This window comes from Falco cherrug, chromosome Z (genome assembly GCF_023634085.1).
Source record: "Falco cherrug isolate bFalChe1 chromosome Z, bFalChe1.pri, whole genome shotgun sequence".
NCBI classification, from domain to species: Eukaryota; Metazoa; Chordata; class Aves; order Falconiformes; family Falconidae; genus Falco; species Falco cherrug.
Window position 1 is genome coordinate 77879438 of NC_073720.1, and position 20959 is coordinate 77900396.

The following is a 20959-nucleotide window of genomic DNA, read 5'->3' on the forward strand; positions in this document are numbered from 1 at the left end:
AAAAGATTATGTTCACTGGAAGGAAGGATTGAGACTGGTGTTAGCACAGTGTCAGGAGGGTAGACTCTGAGGGTCTCCAGCTGATTTCTTGTGTCACATGTAGTAAACTCCCTCAACCTCTCTGCATCTCAGTTTAGGGTTTTCTAAAACAGAGTAACAAAACTGTTCCTAGTGCTACAAAATAAATCTACAAAAACGTAGTGCCTAAATTAGACCAGTGCCCCGGGATTTAGTGTTCATAACTAATAGACTTAAGACTGTTGAATATGTATGCTATTATTACTAAAAAGACCTTGTTTCTTTAAAAAGGAAAAGTTTTAAACACCCTAAACCCGGGTTTGTTGAATTCCTTCAGATAATTCTTCAAAAAGACAGGATGAAACCAGTATGTCTTTTGCCTCATGTACCAGCCATGTTACTCAGCACTTAACAGCTGCTACACAGGAGAATAAGAACAAGTTGGGCTTGTGCCCTTTTTGGCTTACTTTTTTCACAGTCTTATTTGTTTTCACCTAGTTCTTTAATTCCTAGTTCGTTTGACATATCCTGCAGGAGACTCAGAGAATATAAATGTTTTTAATTACCTCAAAGTTAATAAAACAAGGCTTCAAAACAGTGCCAGAGCATAAATTATGTCCTCCAACAAACCAGACTTTAGCTTGTGTGGCATCTGAAATGACCAGCTGATGAAAACCCATTTTTCAGGTGGTGTTTCCTATGCCTGTGTGAAACCTGCTCAAGTCAACCCATGAAAACACTTGGCTCAAGGTGTGCCAGACACGGAAAATTAAAGCAGAAAAGAATTTCCAAGGGATTTTTTTTTTACCTTTTGTTCTTTAGAAAAGTATAGTACAGAGTACAAGTTCTTCTCAAGGCCACACATGGTGAATTATGGCTGCAAACATATTGGTTAGAAAAAGGCCAATTTGCAGCCAGCTTGCCCAGGTGAGTTCACTGCAAACCATGAGACACCGGTAAGCCTTGACCTCTCCCTGCACCGGCTGCCACGAACCAGTCTCTTTCCACCCAAGTCTGCCTCCAAAAGACTCCAGCCTTCGCACCTGCTTTTTATCAGCCTTCTTTATTCTAGTATTTTCCCACAGTCTGCACCAAGATGCTCTGTCCTCCCACAACCTCAGTAAGCTTTACCTTCCCTCTTCTCTAAAACTGTAATGTTCAAAACCAGCTTTCTGCTGTCAGTGAGGCTGATGAAAAGAGCAAACACATTTTTTTCCACATATTGAAGGGCACAAGACAGAGGCTGGTGGTGACATCCCACCCCCTGCATCAGCACTGGGTTGTGCCCACACCACAGCGATGGGCATTTCAGGAAACTCTAGTTTCCCCCCTGCACCCAATCCAGACCGTCTGTCCCTTTATAACCCAGAAACGGCGACCATGCGTGGTTCTGGCCACCGGAACCATTCACCCCGTGGCTGCGGGGAGGGGGAGCAGGGGGTGATGCGCAGGGCGGTGCGCGGGGCGATGCGGGCGGTGATGCGCAGGGCGGTGCGTGGGGCGAGGTGCCCGGAGCGATGCACAGGGCGGTGCCCGGGGTGGTGCTGCCGCCCTGCGGAGGTTTAGCGCCGCGCAGCAGCCGGAGCCCCCCTCCTCCCCGCACACCCCCCCTACCCGCCCCCCCCCCCCCCGGCGCTGTCCAGCCGTTTTGGAGGAGAAGGCGGCGGGTGACGTTTTGCCGCAGGCTGAGGCGGAGGAGCGGGGGCCGTGGTACCCGGGTCACCGTGCGAGTGGCACTGACAGAGACCTAAGCGACGGGACACGCATGTATTTGAAAAGAAGAAGCAGGGAAAAAGTCGTGCAGGCTTTGCCTCTGCTCTGACTGCTCGGAGGGACACGGGGACAGGAGAGGGCGCTGCACCATCCTGAGCCAGAGGTTTCCTTCGCCGCCGGTGCGGAGCCCCGCCGAGCCCCGCAGCCCCACCGCCCTGCAGCCCCGCCGAGCCCCGCCGAGCCCCGCAGCCCCGCCGTGCCCCGCAGCCCCGCCGTGCCCCGCAGCCCCGCCGAGCCCCGCAGCCCCGCCGCCCCGCCGTGCCCCGCAGCCCCGCCGCCCCGCCGTGCCCCGCCGTTCCCCGCAGCCCCGCAGCCCCGCCGCCCCGCCGTGCCCCGCCGCCCCGCCGTGCCCCGCAGCCCCGCCGTGCCCCGCAGCCCCGCCGTGCCCCGCAGCCCCGCAGCCCCGCCGCCCCGCCGTGCCCCGCCGCCCCGCCGTGCCCCGCAGCCCCGCCGAGCCCCGCAGCCCCGCCGTGCCCCGCAGCCCCGCGCAGCCCCGCCGCTCCCGCCGAGCCCCGCCGAGCCCCGCCGCCCTGTCCAGCGCACAGCCCCGGCGGCTGCAGGCTCGATTACCACCCCACCATCACCTGCGCCAGGCTGTATCCACATTCATCTCTACCAGCAGGAGTTAAGCCAGCCATCCTGACCAGGTGATCACTAATACTCATGATGAACAGATATGAAGAATGGCACAAAGGGCAAGATGGTCAACAAGTGCTTTGAGAAGCCCGTGGCCTCCCTGAGGTCCCCATGCCCTTTTCCCTTGGTCACCCCTGCCACAGTGGCCTAACAGTACCACTGACCACACAAGAGGGCAAGCAGAAAGCCTGCCTAATCCTGGTAAAAACACAGAAATTACTGGTTATTTCCCAAGTCCAGACAATTGCCACACTATATGTCTGGAAAAATAATTTTTTAAAAGCCTGGTTGTGATTATAGGAAGAGAGAGCGCATGAGAACATGGCTGGTCCACACTACCTGTGTGTAATCTGGCAGTAATGCTACATTCCCATCTGAAAGGAATGTTTTCACTGACATACACTACGAGGTACTCCTGCCATATCACTGGGATGTCCAAAGAGTGTTAATTTTCCTGCTTATTAAAGCACAGGGAGGGAAGCTTCAAAGCACAGAGCCTGGCTGGCTTTCTAAATGCTTCACTGAACTAGACAGGACTTCTCAGGTGCTTGACACCCATCTACTGCCAATCACAAGCCGCATCTCACTCAAAATCCTGGGAAGCACAACCTTTTATTCTGAAAATAAAATGATTCAGCATAACAAGGAGTTGCATCTTCTCCTAAGCTCATAAACCAATCCTGATGACTGCACATCACCCTTAAAGAATTCCTACCTTCAAGGCCTGTTTTCAGCTGGCATCCCAAGCATTCTCTCCTCCATGGTGCAAAGCCAAAATTATGGGAAACAATTGCAAAACCATGGCAGTGTTACTGTTTTTTCAACAGGATTTTCATTGAACCCTAATCAACTGCTACAAGTAGCTTCAGTTGTACATGTGGCTGGATCATGTGTTGGAGGTGGATGAGTTTTGCTGACTTCAAAAAACCTAAATTTGCTCTCAGCTATTTCTCCACCATTTTTGCCCAGCTCTGGACTGCGACTCTGCTTTTGCTGGGAAGGAAACGAAAGAAAACAATGGTTTACTCTTATCATGAGTTCTGTCCCTTCCCATGGGCAGACAGGGCTTAGAAAGCTACGCTCGCAGATCAGATTTTTCAAGGTATTAGGGCCTTGCGTTTCTTCACAGTGCAAGTTGGAGCCACCTGGACCCATTTTTTGGGAGCGACCCGAGATCTAGACTGGAGTCACACCAGGTCAGCACTGCAGGATTCACAAGGTACCTTATGGACCTTGCAGCCTGCCATTAGACAGTCACTGGACCCCATTTCTATTCCTGTTTCAAGGCTGTTTACGTGGAAGTGTGGCTGTCTGTCTAGTTGTACTGGGGGACTAGCATGGCTTGAGATGGTGTTTGGTAATGGATGGGCAAGTGTACATGCATGCATGCTTTCCAAGTCAGGCATTACTCAAAGTTTAAAAATGCTTGATGTACAGAAAGCACTACCAGCTAGACTCGGCATCATCTCTAACGAAGCCGCACACAGAGCAAAAAGAAATCCCTGGAATGTTCAACAATATTCAAGAAAACTCTCTTGTTTTTCTGAGTTAGGGAAGATAAAGCATACAATTCAGGTTCTGATGACTTGCCTTCATTTTTATTTTCCTTATATTAACAGCATGTAAGACAACATTTATTTTTACTCACAGTTTTCTTTGTGTCGTGTAAGGCTCTGGCTGCTAACCCTCACACTTGGCTTCAAAAGAGCCAAAATATCATCCATTTCATTGAAATGATCATTCAAAGAAGTTAAAGATTAAGCATTTGTGTAAACACAGATGTTGGAGGAGGCTTTTACAAAACCTGACAGAAGTATTTAGCTGTTAGGTTTCCAGAGTTAGTTTCACTTTTCTAAATTTAGCATGCACATATGCAATTCAGATGTTCCACATCTGCAGAAAACTTGGGCATACTTCATTTACAAATGGTTGGCAAAAAGGCTTGCCTGATTCAGGAGGAAAAGTTCATTCAAGTTCAAAGTCTGTGGGTTTGTTCTTCCAAGCCATTTATTTTGTACATACATTCCTGGCTCTCAGGAGTTTAGCCAGCCTAGCATGCTTAAGGCAGTGCAACCCCCAGAGCAGTTTAAAAGCGTGTGTGTCGTAAAGTCACAGGTAACAGGGCTGTACAGGGCCATCCGCCTCTTGCTGCCGGGGCTGTTACAGCCAGGCACGGGCCCTGTCTTTATTGTGCTGTTTCGCACCCATTTCAGTGCTCTTGGGAGCTTGTCTCATCTTCCCTCAGTTGTCAGTGGGGTTCTGGTGGGTTTTCTTACACCAAATAAGCCAAATCTTTCACGGTTTCACTCTATTTCTGGTGACTGGGATCATTCCTTCTGCCAGTCTCAGCACTTCAGCTGACACTGCCTCCCCCTGAAATACAGTCTTTAAAACTGGGAAAAGTAGAGGAATCGAGACTTTACCATCCCTTCAGGAAAAGAAAAATCAAATTAACATTTTGATGAAATTTCTAGGGCTGAAATCAGTAAACGTAAAGAATGTATTTGAAACCAGCCTGCTGAGCTGTTTCACCAGTGAGATGCCGGGGTTGCCAAGGGTGGGTTTTGAAATGGTCCTGCAGGGCTGAGAGTGTTCACCAAGATGGGGGTGCAGATTCAATCCTCTCTCTTAAATCTGCATCCTTTGGGCTTTTGGGAAAGTATTTAACCATTGTGCTACAGGCAATGCTTGGGCTGCAAAGATGCTTCTTCACTAAGGACTCCAATAACATCACGCACACTTTTCATGCTTGTATAAGATCAAACCCTGTACACATAGATACTAAACACTGTCGATGTTTTTATACGCATTTTAGCACAGAGATAGCACTACACTTCTTGTTCCCTTTTTCCTTAAATCAATGATGCATTTTAAGTCATTCTCGTAGCAGTGGTTTCCCCTGGGGGAGTACACCTTCCCACTGTTGCAAGAGGTCTAGCATGCCCGGGAAATATCTAGAAGTAGTGTCGGCAGCCCTGGTAGGATTTCACAAAAGGTCAGTTCCTTCGTGGCAATTACAGCCAGGAAAAGTAACTAATGTAGAGTTGGGGCATCACTGGAGAGGTGAGGGATGAGCCTTGCGCAACCCCATCGCTTAGAGACCCTTGAGATGCATACAGATAAAGCCTGTGCTTGTCATAGATCGAGTAACTCTAGGGCACCAGTCACCAAATACTTGGCCCTGCAAGCCCAGTGGGATGGCTTATCCCCATGGTAACGCCACTGGAGCATTTTAAACCAAAAGCCCTATTTCTTTTTCAGTTACAGTGTGCAGCTGTCCCATGGAGCACGCAGGAAAGTGCACCCTTGCAGACTCACACCACACATTTAGAGTGTCACAGCCATTGCCTCATGCAGGGGGAACTCTCCTGCACCCTGACCTTCTTCACTGTGCCTGCAGGCTCTAGATGTAAGTATCTGGTGATACTTCTGCAGGGTAGGTGCCAGATCATTGCCTACTAATAGCCCAGTCAGGGCTCCCCACCTCCATGCCCAGCTGATGCTCTCTGCCTGTCATCACAGCAGGCATAGGTCGGCAGACTATTTGGTCAGGGGTGGATGGGTGGAGTGGGAGGGCTGTTTAACCCTGATGATGCCTGACCTGACCACTGGCCCATCTTGCATGAGCAGCTGTGAGTAAAGCCTTCTGAGGCTCTCCACAGACAGCAGGCTGCCAGCCTGCCCTCTGAAAACACACCCTGCAATTTCAATATGCGTGTGGGCTCCAACACTGCAGCAAGAACAAATTTACCACTGGAGTATAATTCTTATTTTCCCATCTTAAGTCATAGCAGCATTTATACGTGGATTTAAACGTATTTAAACGTATCTAACGTGGTTAGAGCTCCAGTGAACTCCATGCCAAGAGCTGGTTCTACAGACCATGACATGTTGCTCACTGAGACTTAGTAGCATCCCTCTTCTTCGACTAATTTTCACCAGACATTGTCAAGTGTCCAGCAGGATCCATGTGCTTTATTATGTAAGAAAGTTAAGCAAACAATGCAATACTAATAAATCCAGTATGGAACCCAGACAAGAAAAAAAGCCTGCAAATCTAAGTATCTCTACCAGCTCCCACTCCCATCCTGCTCCTTTCCACCTCTCCAAGAAAAGGGGTTCTGGAATTTCTCTGCCCATACACCTACACCAGGGGATGCAGACAGGGGCTGTGCCCCAAAGGCACTGGCAGCAATGGGCGGCACAGAACATCTGGGCAGCCCAGCCAAGCTTTCAGCTTTTGCCGGCTTTTCTTTCAGGATGTTTTAAAAGGGTGATTAAAAACAAAAGCCGACAACTGTTTTACTCCAGAAAAAGAAATGCTTCTACCCAAAACCGGACAAATTACAGGAAATAAGGGACAAGAGGAAATGGCCCCAAGTTGCATCAGGGCAGGTTTAGATTGGACATTAGGAACAATTTCTTCCCCAAAAGGGTGGTCAGGCATCGGAACAGGCTGCCCAGGGAGTCACCATCCTTGGAGGTGTTTAAAAAACACCTTGGTGACATGGCTTAGTGATGGGCTTGGCAGCGCTGTGTTAACCATTGGACTCTATGATCTCAAAGGTCTTTTCCAAGCCAAATGAGTCTATGGTTCTATGGGATAATCCTTCAACGTTCTTATCATTGCATGCAGGATTACTTAGTGAACTTCACCCACTGTGCTTTCAGCAAAGCAGTCGCCTTTTAAATCTGTTAATTTAACGTACTCAGACTGTAAAGGCACCCTCAGGCAGTGCAAAATCTTTGCGGTGGTTTCTTGGTGGGAACTTGGGTACTTCAACTAGATGACACCTAATCTGCAGGTCAACACACCCCAGCTGAAACAGACTAGCAGAGAAATTTACCTGGGAAAAGTATCTGGTGACTGGACTCTTCTATTTCCTAGAAACCAGAGGATGCAAAGTAATACTGAAAGTTGAAAGTGAGGAGAAGTTACACTGCCCAGGACTTTCCGTGGTGCAGCAAGCTCTTGGCCGGACCCGGCAAGCAGCTGCAGGCTGGTGGTGCACAAAGAGCTGACTAACCCCACCACTGAAATTTTAATTTCTAAGGACTGAAAAGGAGTGGATTAAGCCCAAAATGCACACTTTATTGTGCCTAATGGAGCCAGTTTCCTTCTGTAATGCGAATGCTGCAGAAAACAGAATTTGGAAAGCCCTGCCTGGGGTAGGGCAGAGCCATTGCCTGCCTGTCATATGCAGTGCCAATTAACTGAAACAAAAAGTTAGCGTGGGGTCTGGTGCTGGTTTTCCCCTTCCAGACTGATGGCAATAACAAGCTGAATGTCTTTATTCACCTTCTGTGTTAATCCTTGTTATTTTAAATAGCTAAAATATGAGTGGGTAGTGCAGTTTTGGCAAGTGGCCCAAGACACTTGCGGAGATTTCTCACCTGTGCAGCCCAGTCCTGGCCTCCCAGCAGGAGGGAGATGTGGACACAAGCAGAGTGATGCCAGCAAAGGGCCACAAAGACTATGAAGGGATGGGAGCATCTGTTATGTGAGGGGAGGATAAGTGAGCTGGGGGCTCCACCTAGAAAAGAGGATGCTTGGTGGGTAGGTTTTGCCCCTGTGCATGAGCATCTGGTGGAGGAATGAAGATGGCAGAGCCAAGGGCTTCCCAGTGGTGCCTGGTGCCAGGACCAGAGGAAATGGGCAGAAATGGAATGGCAGAAGGCTCTGTCTAAAATTAAGGAAAAAACCATCACATTCACATCCCAGGTGCCCACCAGGCGCACTGCCCAGCTGCTGGGGGGAGCACCCCATGCCCAAGCACCCTGAGGCTCAGCCGGAGCTGCCGGAGCACCCCCAGACCCTTTCTCCGCACCAGCTGCCAATAAACACCTTGTACGATTCTTCCCATGGCCCCTGCGGCTGCAGCCCTTTGGGAAGCGTTGGTCACCCAGTGACGCCTTCCCCAGCCCCGACCCGCCGTGCCACCTCTGAGCTCTGCCAGGTGCTGCGGGGGGCTGGGGCCGTCCCTGCGGGGCTCGGGGAGCTGCAGAGCCCCACAGCTGAGCGTCCGTGGGACCAGGCAGAGGTGCTGAGAACTGCAAGCAGCATCCCGGCAGCACAAGGGTTTGCCCGGCAGTGGGGGGATTTGGGAGGGAGGGAGGGGGCGGCCAGCTTTGTCAGTGCAGCAGCACAGGGAAAGCAGAACCGCGTTTCCCAGCAGGAGGGAACTGGTTGGATTAGTGGGAAGGGAAAGTGGAAGCCCATGTCTAGGCTGAAGAGGAGCGGCGTGAGGTTTGCCAGCGAGAGAGGTCACTTAGGGAGAGGAGAAGGCAATTCCCAGCACTGGAGGGATGGAAGAGGGCATGACTGTTTCCTTTTGGGTTTTATTTTTAAATTTCGGTCTGCACTTTTCCCCTTCTGGCACCATTTGCTGTACTGTTGCAGGGTCTGAACCTGCCATTGCAGAGAGAGGAATTCAGTCAATGCCCAATGGGGGAAGTGAAAGAAAGGGCTAGACATGTGGAAAGGAAGCTTCCTAGCAGGAAAACACCCGTTGGTCAGGGCTGTGGGGCAGGAGGAGGTCAAAAGGCCAGAGAAAGGGCTACATGGAGAAGGGCTTGGCCAGAAATGTGCATGTCCTGTGCCAAGGGACTCTGACAACAGCGGTGGCTACCAGGTGGCCGGCAGCACATCCCACCCAGCAGCACATCCCACTCAGTAGCATATCCACCCAGCAAAGCATCCCACCCAGCAGTGCATCCCACCCAGCAGCACATCCCACCCGGCAGTGCATCCCACCAGGCAGCACATCCCAGCCAGCAGAGCATCCCACCTAGCAAAGCATCCCACCCAGCAGCACATCCCACCCGGCAGTGCATCCCACCAGGCAGCACATCCCAGCCAGCAAAGCATCCCACCTAGCAAAGCATCCCACCCAGCAGCACAGCCCACCCAGCAGCGCGTCCCACCCGGCAGCACATCCCACCCAGCATCGCGTCCCACCCAGCAGCACAGTCCACCCAGCAGCGCGTCCCACCCGGCAGCACATCCCACCCAGCATCGCGTCCCACCCAGCAGCACAGCCCACCCGGCAGCGCGTCCCACCCAGCAGCACATCCCACCCAGCAGCCCCACGTGCCTGGGGGGTGCTCTGGAGGGTGGTGGGACTCCTCGGCACTTGCAGAACCTGCCGTGGGCACAGGCACGGCCAGTACCCGCCGCAGGTCTCGGCACTCGGGGCTGCTCGCTCGCTGCTCTGGGATTGTGTGTTTGGAGCACACCCTGCGCTATCCTGGAGCGAGGATTTTTCCTCCTGCAGCTCTCTCAGGTGCACGTGTGCCCCCGCCCTGCCTTCCTAGCAGCAGATCTTCAGGCAGACGGGGCGCTGGGGGTGAGAAGAGGAGCGTGCGAGTCGCGGTCCCCCCGGTGCAAAGCCTGCTCGCCGCACAAGCCCCCTGCCCCCCCTTTGCCTCCAGCGCCCCAGCCCCGCTGATCAGCCCGCGGCTTGTTCTCTGCCAGGGCCCTCACGTGTTCCTCGGGAGACTCTCTATTGGGGTACATTAACCCAAATTAGCTCAAAAGAATGTGGAGCAGGGCTGAGCGGTTTAGCAAAAGCTGAGCAAATATTAGACTGCACCTGCCCAGCGGTGCACGATGGGCTGCGCAGGGCTCTTTACCACCCCTGTCCTCAAGCAGTGCTGTGACCAAGCCCTGCAGGCTGGCTACCCATCTGTGTCTTGTACAGCGGTAAACCTATAAAGGACCACAGTCTTAAGGTTTTTCCCTCTGCCAAGGTGACAAAATTGTACTTAGTTGCCTCATACAATATGTGTGTTGGATCTTCTTGATTCCATTAATGTTTTCCCTAAACAGATTTTCAGCAGAGGTCTGATAAAGTGACAGATCTGGACTTGTTTTCAGTTGCAGAACTGGTTCTTTGAACGCTTTTAGTTCCTTGTTCATGTCTGGGGTAAAACACAGACCATTTGGGAACCAAAGCAGGGCTGACAAGCCCTGTAGGCACTTTTGGAGCCTGTAGGCAGGGAATCCCACCCATTACAGAAGGTCTGCAGGTAGCAATACGTACACACAAACCGGTATTTTTTCCCCCTCACTTCTCGGGTGGGAAGACTGTACGGTGAAAGGATGGATGCAGGTTTCCTGATGCGGGTGCTGTCCCCCCCAAGCGGGTTTAGCATCCTGCAGGAGGTGAGGTGAGCGGCAGAGCAGGCATAACCAAACCTGCGTGAGGGGGGAGAGGCAGCAGCAGGAATTCAGCCTCAACCAGAGCATCAGGTCACGAGCAGCTCCCGCAGCCCTTGTACCACAGCGTGTGCATTGAAATAACACCCAACAGCTGCGTGTCCTCCGGCTGTTCTACTGTTCAGCAGTTGGGAATTTCTGTGAAAACGGGCAGAAAGTGGAAGTATTGCTGCTTTAAAAAGCTGGGACGGGTGAAGAGATTACATCGTCCTGGGGAGGAGTTTCCAGGGAGGAAGGCACTGTGCAGCTCATAAATGGCTTGGACTGAGATTGCCGCTGTCCCATGTGCCTGTGAACTCACTGGGGAGGGGCAGCACTCCCGCTCGTCTTGAAACAACGTCATGGATAGGTTTGTGAACAGCAAACTCAAGGATAACAGTGTGACTCTGTTCACCAAGGCAGGCTGCCCTTACTGCAGAAATGCCATTGAGATGTTGAAGAAATACAACATCGCTCCTGGAGGCCTGCAAGAGTTTGATATCACTGGGTTGACAGATGTCCAGGACTACTTGCAGAAAGTAACGGGACAAAGAAACGTAAGTGCTCGCAGTTGTGTTTCAGAATGTGCCGATCCGTTGCCCCAGCTGCCCCATAACCTGGCCAGCTGTTGCAGCGGCCAAAGCGAGGTCTCTTTCCCTGCTCCTTTCTGTGCCAGATCTCTGGGAGAAGCACACCCCTTTCTCATTTGTAAAAACTCTCCTTGTTTTGGTGACTCCGCTTTTCCCATGGTCGCAGCCACCACAGGGACCTGGCTGCGCCCTGAGGCATGCAGGCTGCTTCCCATCGTGGGGACGTGGGGTACAGAGCTTTGCTCACTGCCAGCTGCTCCTGGGGCTGCAGCACTTCCCGGGACACGGTACATCTCCTCCCAGCCCCTTTGGGGTTGTAGTGCATGGCAGCATGGGAGAAGCCTGATGCTAAGGCTTGGCCTGTGGTCCTGAAGGCGAAAGAAGGGCTGGTGGAGAGGGGTACTTGCTTGTTGCCAGGTGTCTGCTCTGAGGGTCCTTCAAAGATCTTGCTGTGACGCTGCCTGAGGCAGCATGGATTTGCAGAGGACCATGAACACAGAGCTGTGAGTTGCCTGAATTTGGACTTTGCCCTCTGGCACGAGGCAGAAAAAGCATTTCAAACTGCATCCTGGCAGCCAGCTGTAAAGCAGGTGCCACGCTTACAAAATCTAGCAGCTGTTCCTTTTGAATCTTAATGAAATAATTTGGTCTGTCTTGGGGAGGGAGGTTTTGTGCCTGACCTTCAGGAGGTAACTTCTTTGGCAGGCAGTTCACCCTTCAGCCCTCCTTACAGGTAAGGAATGTGCTTTTTGTTTTCCCTCCCCGCTCTACCTTCGTGATACCAAAGTCCAGCTCCAGCAGGTTCCCTGCAGGGAGGCAGAGGGCAGACGCAGAGGACCCGCTCTTCTTGCCGCCCGGGTTTCGGGGGGATTTCTCCTGTGCTGGCTGCACGCTCAGATGTGTTGCTGGGCTCGGCCCAGGGAAAATCCAGGCAGTTGCTTCTGCTTTCAGCACAGCAGGGGGCTGCTGACTGGCCCTGATAGACAGTGTCCCTGTGCTTGGCCCGTGCAGGTGGTGGCAAAGTGATGCTGCTGCACGCATCTCCTCTAAAGCCCTTGCTCTGAGCGCCAAGCACTTGCCTGGCTGGTGGCTGACCCTGCTGGCTCCATTTCAGCCTCCGAGGGTGGCAGCGAGGACCTTATTCCCCTCGGTGTGGGAACACGGGGAGGGCAGCACCTGGCATGCATGGATCCATCCCCGCTGCGAAGAGACAGCCCAGAACAGATCCTGCACGGCCAGAGGGGAGGCAACGAGGAGCCTTTGCTGGTCCACCATGGGCCAGGCCCTCTGAAGGGGGCTGCACCCAGCCCCACAGCCCAGTTGTGGCTGGTGCAGGGGAGGTGGGCAAGGTCATTATGGCTTCTGGCGTGGTGACTACAGGATCACCAGATGGTTTGGGTTCCCGCGGCTGACCAGCTTGACCCCCTGCACTGAGCAGGGACACCTGAGCAAGGTCAGGTTGCTTAGACACCCGTCCAGCCTGAACTTGGTGATCCCATTCACATCCCAGGCTGCTCCTCACACATCCCACGTGCCACCAGAGAAAGGGGGAGGGTAACGCAAGTGCTGCTGGTGTGCCCTGGGCTGCCATCGCCAGCCCGCCCGCGGGCAGGGTACGTGTCGTGCCAGTGACGGGAGCCAGTGACGGGCACTGCTGCGCGCTCGCAGGGCTCCAGGGAGGGCAGTGGGCAGCTCCTGGGGCAGGGGTCCCTACTCAGGTCTGGCTGCCGTGCTCCCAGAGCCCGACCTGACCGTGGCTGCGCAGGAGCAGGGCAGAGGGCTGGCCCAGCTGCCGTCTTCACGCTGCTCGCTTTTCCCCTTAGTATTTTAGGCCTGTTCTTCCCACGGCCTCAGCCTTAACTCCTTGAGCTGAAACCATCTCAGTAATTTCACTTCTGCCTCTGCTGCATTCATTTTATCTTCCCTGGCTTTAGCTTGGGCTGCTTGCTCCCAGCTCGACAGTGATTCTCACTTCCCCCTGCGGAGAGTGGCACAGGCCTGTCTTGAGGAAGCCTCAAATGCTGAGGGTCAGAAGTTGCTCCTGGTCTTTGGGAGAGGGTTTTTTTCTCCTGTGTTTTGGCGTTTTTTAAATGGCTCTCAGCACTGATTGCCGCTCATCTTGCACCCAGGCGACGATGTGAGATGGGCAGGAAAAGGGACCATCGTAGGCAGGAAAACACATGTCAGTCAGGGCTGTGGAGCAGGAGGGAGACAGAAGGCCAGAGAAAGGGCTACGTGGAGAAAAGCTTGTGCTGGAAAGGCACATGTGCTGTGCCCACTGACTTTGACAGCAATGGTGGCCATCAGACAGCCAGCAGCAAATCTACCCAGCAGAACATCCCACTCAGTAGTGCATCCCACCCAGCAGAGCATCCCACCCAGCAGAGCATCCCACCCAGCAAAGCATCCCACCCAGCAGCGCATCCCACCCAGCAGCACATCCCACCCGGCAGCACATCCCACCCAGCAGCACATCCCACCCGGCAGCACATCCCACCTGGCAGCACATCCCACCCGGCAGCGCGTCCCACCCAGCAGCGCGTCCCACCCGGCAGCACATCCCACCCAGCAGCACATCCCACCCGGCAGCACATCCCACCCGGCAGCACATCCCACCCAGCAGCGCATCCCACCCGGCAGTGCATCCCACCCAGCAGCACATCCCACCCAGCAGCACATCCCAACCGGCAGCACATCCCACCCAGCATCGCGTCCCACCCAGCAGCACAGCCCACCCGGCAGCGCGTCCCACCCGGCAGCACATCCCACCAGCAGCCCCACGTGCCTGGGGGGTGCTCTGGAGGGCGGTGGGACTCCTCGGCACTTGCAGAACCTGCCGTGGGCACAGGCACGGCCAGTACCCGCCGCAGGTCTCAGCACTCGGGGCTGCTCGCTCGCTGCTCTGGGATTGTGTGTTTGGAGCACACCCTGCGCTATCCTGGAGCGAGGATTTTTCCTCCTGCAGCTCTCTCAGGTGCACGTGTGCCCCCACCCTGCCTTCCTAGCAGCAGATCTTCAGGCAGACGGGGCGCTGGGGGTGAGAAGAGGAGCGTGCGAGTCGCGGTCCCCCCGGTGCAAAGCCTGCTCGCCGCACAAGCCCCCTGCCCCCCCTTTGCCTCCAGCGCCCCAGCCCCGCTGATCAGCCCGCGGCTTGTTCTCTGCCAGGGCCCTCACGTGTTCCTCGGGAGACACTGCCTCGGAGGGCTGAGCGACCTGCAGAACATGGAGTGCCAGCTCCCCACCGCGCTGCAGCAGATGGGCATCCTGATGTAGCTGGAGGGTAAGTCCGGGGAGGTCTCTGGCCAGCAGCAATGATTTTTCACTCCTATAGAGAAACTGGAGTATTTCTAAGAGTGAAGCATGACTTGACGGAGGAGTGTTGTGTGCCAGTAGGAGTAATTTGCAAACCTGCCATGAAAAAATTCATTGTGAAGCCATTCCGGCCGTTGACTAATGGCTCAAGCGAGCCCCGACAGACACACGTGACCTTGGCTCTGTGAGCTCCTGCCGGTGAGGGGAGGAGACCTCGCACCATCTGAACCACACGGTATCCAGAAGTGCCGGTGTCTTGTCACAGGTCTGCTCCTTTCACGTGTTTGACAGGCATTGCGGAACGTGAGGACCCCTAAGAGTTTAATCTGAAATCTCTCCTCGCCCTGTACCAGAAAGCCCCAGGAATGAGCTTGCCAGGCCCAAAGCAGAGGTCTGCCCTCTTGCCTGGCAGAAGAAGGGCAACAAGCCTCGGGCACATCATGGCACCACCATAGTGAGCCCTGCAGAAAGGAGGTGGACGGTGGGTCCTAATACAGCCAGTGGTTTAGGGACACTCAGCTGTTTGTGATGCGTGCCACCGCTGTGCTTGTGCGGGGCACGGGTGGGAGTGGGCTGCCAGTGAGCTTTTAGGAACATGGCAAAGGAAACGGCTCGTGCTCAGGGTGACAGCCAAGTACCTGTAAATGCGCAGGCTGCGTTACTCCCTGTGCAGGAAGAGAATTCCTGGGTGCTCCTCTACAGCACGCAGAGAGAGACAGATACACACTGGGGTCCCTTGCTTTCACTCACCAAATGTGCCTTCAGCAACCCACTGTAGCACGGAGAACATTGCTGTAAGCTTATATTCCACTTCCTCAGAAGCTCAGGTGCAGCTAAGCGTACACACAGACACGGGTGTGTTTGTGGGTGTGAGCACGCAGAGGGAACCGCTGTGGGTGCTACGCAGTAAGGAGCTTGGAACTGAGACAGCAGCTCGAGTCAAACACACAAGCACTCAGGTGGCTCAATATGTTTTCCACACTGCATCAAACTTACTAGTTTGGTAAGATGATGTTAGCAAAGACGGCTGGACTTACAAGGTGTGTAATATATATAATGTGTGTGTACATGAACAAAACCTGCGTGCATGTGTACAGGCACACATGGCTATCTGTATGCAGGTGAAACATAGAAGTATGGATACCGATGTTAAAGCACCATTTAAAAGGTCTCCCAAGCCTGTTCTGGAATGGTATGGTATTAATTGAATAGTTCCTATGAGCGCTGGTCTCTACTCTTCACGTCTGCTGTTTTTGCTTCCAGGAGAAAGATAGCCACGAGCTGCGGCCTCCTCATGTCAACATGCACGCCTCTCGCTGCAAATTCTTGCCAACTTCCTTCTGCGGGACCAAACGCACCTTTCTGGTGAATGCAGCTCCATTTCCTTTCATCAGTCAGTGCTTCAACACGTTAAAATCCCTTCAACCTTTCTGTAGCTCTGGAACATAGTCGAGAACATGATCTGATTCAGCCCAATAAAATAGGCTTGCTCTAAGCGACTGCACTCACTGTTGTGTTTCTTTTTCGTACAGACCCATTCATGCACTCATCCTGAATGTCTCTTTTCTCCCCATGGTCTTTTTCCTCACTGTCTCTCCCAAGCGACCATCTGAAAGTTCTTGATGTTTTCCATGTCCTGTAACTAATGTAATTCCGATGGTCTGAGTCTGTGGCACGCACAGACTGCTGTAACGCCCGTCTGCTGCAGTGCAGCTCCCGCAGCCCGTGCACGCATCCGCTGCTCTCATGACCCACAAGCTTTTGGCTGATGTCTCATGGCCAGGTCATGATGCTTTGCCCTGGCAGCACTTTTTCAGCAAAGATTTCATTACAAGGCAGCTGCTGCCAGGAAACAATACAGGTTTTTCATTTTCCCCTGTAATCACACTGAGGGAAGAGCTGCTGGGGACAGAAAATGCTGGAGCCAAGCAGCCAGCTGAAGAGGTTGCTGGCTGCAGAACCCCTCCGAGGCAGCACAGGCAGGGTTCAGACCTAAAGTAAATAGTGCTGTGTCAGGAAATGGATTTACGGGAAAGGCACAGCACAGCTGCTCCCAAGGCAAACGGCGTGAAGAGCTGCTCTAAATACTTGACAATAAAATAACACTAAAAAAGTTTAAAGACTGTGTCAACTGGATGAGAAAGCAAAAAAACCCAAGGATAACCACCACCACACACCCCCCCCACACACACCCCACACACACCCCCGGTATTATTCTTACTTCTAGTTCTCTCATACTTTATTTCCCCCCATTTTTTTTTTAACAGAAAAATATTCTTTCCCTTTCTTTCTTGGGTTTCTGTTTTTTTGGTTGGTTGTTTTTTTTTTTATTTTGGTGGTTCTTTTTTTTTTAAGTTCAATTACAACCTGATTCCACAGGTTGTTGTTTTTTTAAAGCCTGAAACTTCTTTGATTTTTAATAAACCGTTTAACATCTAGGCTTTGCTGGGCAGACAAAGCCTAAGGGGAAGAGCCCAGCCCAGCTTTGGGGTTACCATGCCGGCACAGCCCCTTGACACCCCATCCTTGACAAAACCACCCTCGAGCAGGGTCCCCCTCTCCCACAGTGCAGCTGGGGTGAGCAGCACGAGCTGCCCCACCACCACCAGCCTGGAAAGGAGCTGTGCAACCTCCTCCTGCCATACAACTCCCCAGCGACGCAGTGACGCTGGCTGGGGTTGCTGGTCTCCCTTACCCTCATCAGGAGGGAAAGAGAGCAAGCACAGGCTTTCTCCCATGCTTGGAAAGGAATGGGAAAGCTAAAAGCTTACTTCATGGCACATTTAAAGTGCCATGAATATATATATAATATAATATATATAATACAATATATATAATGTGTGTGTACATGAACAAAACCTGCGTGCATGTGTACAGGCACACATTTGCCAGCCTCACCTGCTACTCAAACCATCAACTCACTGGGAAAACAGCAGTCAATGAGATGAACAGAAGAGGGATGCCAACTTCCTGAAGCTGTACTGTTAGTCAGAAAGATGCGCAGCAATGTACCCCAACATGGCAGGTTAACCTAAACATAGATCTGCACTTGCCATGATCTTCACCTTCTTTCCAGGAAGATGAAAAACTAATTATAACATTTGCTAGGTCTTGAAATTCATTTTGTGATGTGGATTTTGTGCTTGGATTAGATGGCATTTGGACATACTCATATTTAACAACTTCTTGCTTTAATTTTTAGGCAAAACTAATATAAGAAAGAAAGTAGAGAAGGAAAGCTGTATGGTGACTTTGAAAGAAATTCTTAAAACACTGAGGAGTTTGCAGTCAACACATAGGGCTGAAACACCACTTCAAATCACAAATATAAGTGGAGAATGTAGCCCATGGAAGGAGACTATCATGATATGAACTATAGAAGTGTGGATAATCATGTGTTCACCCTATTGAAGGGGCATGTTCAAACACACTGTTCTTGGAACTAGCCAGTCTTTCACATTTGCCAGGCTAATTAATGTTGACTTTAAAACAAACTATACAAAGTTAATTACAGTTAATCTTGTTGCAGGGCAAAGCAATCTGTATGAAGATTACAGAGGGATTTTTTGCCTTTTCCCCTTCAGGATTCACCACCCAGAGCATCGTGTTCTGTGACACTAATACCAAACTGCAGCTACCAGAAGCAATGGTTTCTGGGCAAATTCAGCACTGTACACACCTTGCAATTTAATACTGAATAAAAAGATGAGATGAAGTATCAGTAAAGTGACTCTTGCTTTTCTTAATTTGAGGGACACAAATGCTGTGCGATAACTACACTCAGCAGGCACTCTGGGATGTGTTCTGTTTTTTTCCATAACACTAAATCAAAACCTGTCCACCTAAAGGAAGAGGATTCATTTTCTATCTCTTTACCTCTAGCTGAACTTCCCTGAAATTGCCCTTCCTACCACTAAAACTTCAGATCAGAGACACTGTGAGTCTCTGTTGCTTCTCATTCCCTGCTCTGCTTCTTCGCCCTCTCCTTCAGCCCTTATAGACACCAAACACTATATGCCATTCCTTCCTTTTTCTCAGTCTGCTGGAGGCTTTTTGCATTCTTCCTCTATTTTTCCTTCTGTATTTTCTCTCCATGCTGCCTCTTTTTTTCTGGTGAGCCACATCAATTCCCAGTTTCCTTTCAGACCTCTCTTCTAGCAGCAGAGGGTAACACTCAGTAAATACACCCCACACACCTTTTCACCTTGCTTCTCATTTCATTTGGCATCTGTCCATGTCCAGCCCTGTCACCAACACCCTTTTGTCCATCACCAAAGGGCGCCCCTGCCCCACTGCCCAGCCTGCAGAGAGCAGCCCCTGGACCTGCCCTCAAACCTCCCCAGCAGCCTGGCCGGCCCCGGCTGTGGGAGCACCAGTCACTGCCGAGGGAGCTAAGGGTGATGCAGCAAGGTAAGCCTGAGAGAATTTGGGTTATTTTAAATTAAGAGAGTGGTGCAGGTGAAAGTAATTGCTCTAGAAGTTGCACACTGTACACATCTGGTCTAGGGAGTTTTCCTGCCACAAGCTTCCAAATATTCGGATTTTTCTGGAGTTACTTTCAGCATGACGCACATCTCCCTCCTACATCACCCAGAGCTAAATTCCCAGGCTTTTTTATGGACCTAAAGTAGCGAGGGCACCCTGCTACTTCTCCAAAGGCATTGGACATAGCTGCCCTGTGTAATTGCTCAGGCTCAACTCACCTTGTTCTTGCTGAGCAGTAAGGACTATCAAGAGCTGAGGGGACACAGATTAGCTGCTCTTTGCTGCTTCACTAACAACAGAAGTTATGCAAAGCACTACCTACGAAAATTTCAACAGCAGCCTGACCTATCATTGTTTCTGGAGAGTAATAGGTTTAATCTTTGTGATTAGGTTTTATACTCTTCACCCAGTGGCAATTTCAGTTTCATAAATGCACTGGAAGCAATGAGTTCTGCTTGAGAACAGCTACAAAACAGTGTGCCATGCAATCTAGCAAATGTCTGCGTTGAACTTCTCATATTTACGTACTGCTCTTTGCCTGGGAGAGGGCTAAGAGAGGCTGTAAAAACAGGAATCTGCAGAAATTTGTGCAAGTCAGCTGAAGATATCTTGGACTTGCTGAAGTACAAGATTGCTGTTCTGCCAAGAGGGATAGGACTTTAAATGTGCCATGAAGTAAGCTTTTAGCTTTCCCATTCCTTTCCAAGCATGGGAGAAAGCCTGTGCTTGCTCTCTTTCCCTCCTGATGAGGGTAAGGGAGACCAGCAACCCCAGCCAGCGTCACTGCGTCGCTGGGGAGTTGTATGGCAGGAGGAGGTTGCACAGCTCCTTTCCAGGCTGGTGGTGGTGGGGCAGCTCGTGCTGCTCACCCCAGCTGCACTGTGGGAGAGGGGGACCCTGCTCGAGGGTGGTTTTGTCAAGGATGGGGTGTCAAGGGGCTGTGCCGGCATGGTAACCCCAAAGCTGGGCTGGGCTCTTCCCCTTAGGCTTTGTCTGCCCAGCAAAGCCTAGATGTTAAACGGTTTATTAAAAATCAAAGAAGTTTCAGGCTTTAAAAAAACAACAACCTGTGGAATCAGGTTGTAATTGAACTTAAAAAAAAAAGAACCACCAAAATAAAAAAAAAAACAACCAACCAAAAAAACAGAAACCCAAGAAAGAAAGGGAAAGAATATTTTTCTGTTAAAAAAAAATGGGGGGAAATAAAGTATGAGAGAACTAGAAGTAAGAATAATACCGGGGGTGTGTGTGGGGTGTGTGTGGGGGGGGTGTGTGGTGGTGGTTATCCTTGGGTTTTTTTGCTTTCTCATCCAGTTGACACAGTCTTTAAACTTTTTTAGTGTTATTTTATTGTCAAGTATTTAGAGCAGCTCTTCACGCCGTTTGCCTTGGGAGCAGCTGTGCTGTGCCTTTCCCGTAAATCCATTTCCTGACACAGCACTATTTACTTTAGGTCTGAACCCTGCCTGTGCTGCCTCGGAGGGGTTCTGCAGCCAGCAACCTCTTCAGCTGGCTGCTTGGCTCCAGCATTTTCTGTCCCCAACAGCTCTTCCCTCAGTGTGATTACAGGGGAAAATGAAAAACCTGTATTGTTTCCTGGCAGCAGCTGCCTTGTAATGAAATCTTTGCTGAAAAAGTGCTGCCAGGGCAAAGCATCATGACCTGGCCATGAGACATCAGCCAAAAGCTTGTGGGTCATGAGAGCAGCGGATGCGTGCACGGGCTGCGGGAGCTGCACTGCAGCAGACGGGCGTTACAGCAGTCTGTGCGTGCCACAGACTCAGACCATCGGAATTACATTAGTTACAGGACATGGAAAACATCAAGAACTTTCAGATGGTCGCTTGGGAGAGACAGTGAGGAAAAAGACCATGGGGAGAAAAGAGACATTCAGGATGAGTGCATGAATGGGTCTGTACGAAAAAGAAACACAACAGTGAGTGCAGTC

At 51.6% G+C, this 20959-nt stretch overlaps 2 long non-coding RNA genes across 2 annotated transcripts; both read left to right on the top strand.

Annotated features, from left to right (window-relative positions):
* The first annotated feature begins 2521 nt into the window (after window positions 1-2521).
* LOC129734727 (uncharacterized) lies at window positions 2522-4001 on the top strand. Its single transcript, XR_008730258.1, has 2 exons — window positions 2522-2628; window positions 2728-4001. It is a non-coding gene; the product is annotated as an uncharacterized LOC129734727 (long non-coding RNA).
* Window positions 4002-11208: 7207 nt separating this feature from the next.
* Window positions 11209-16030, top strand: LOC129734726 (uncharacterized). Its single transcript, XR_008730257.1, has 3 exons — window positions 11209-11947; window positions 14380-14494; window positions 15790-16030. It is a non-coding gene; the product is annotated as an uncharacterized LOC129734726 (long non-coding RNA).
* The last annotated feature ends 4929 nt before the right edge of the window (window positions 16031-20959 follow it).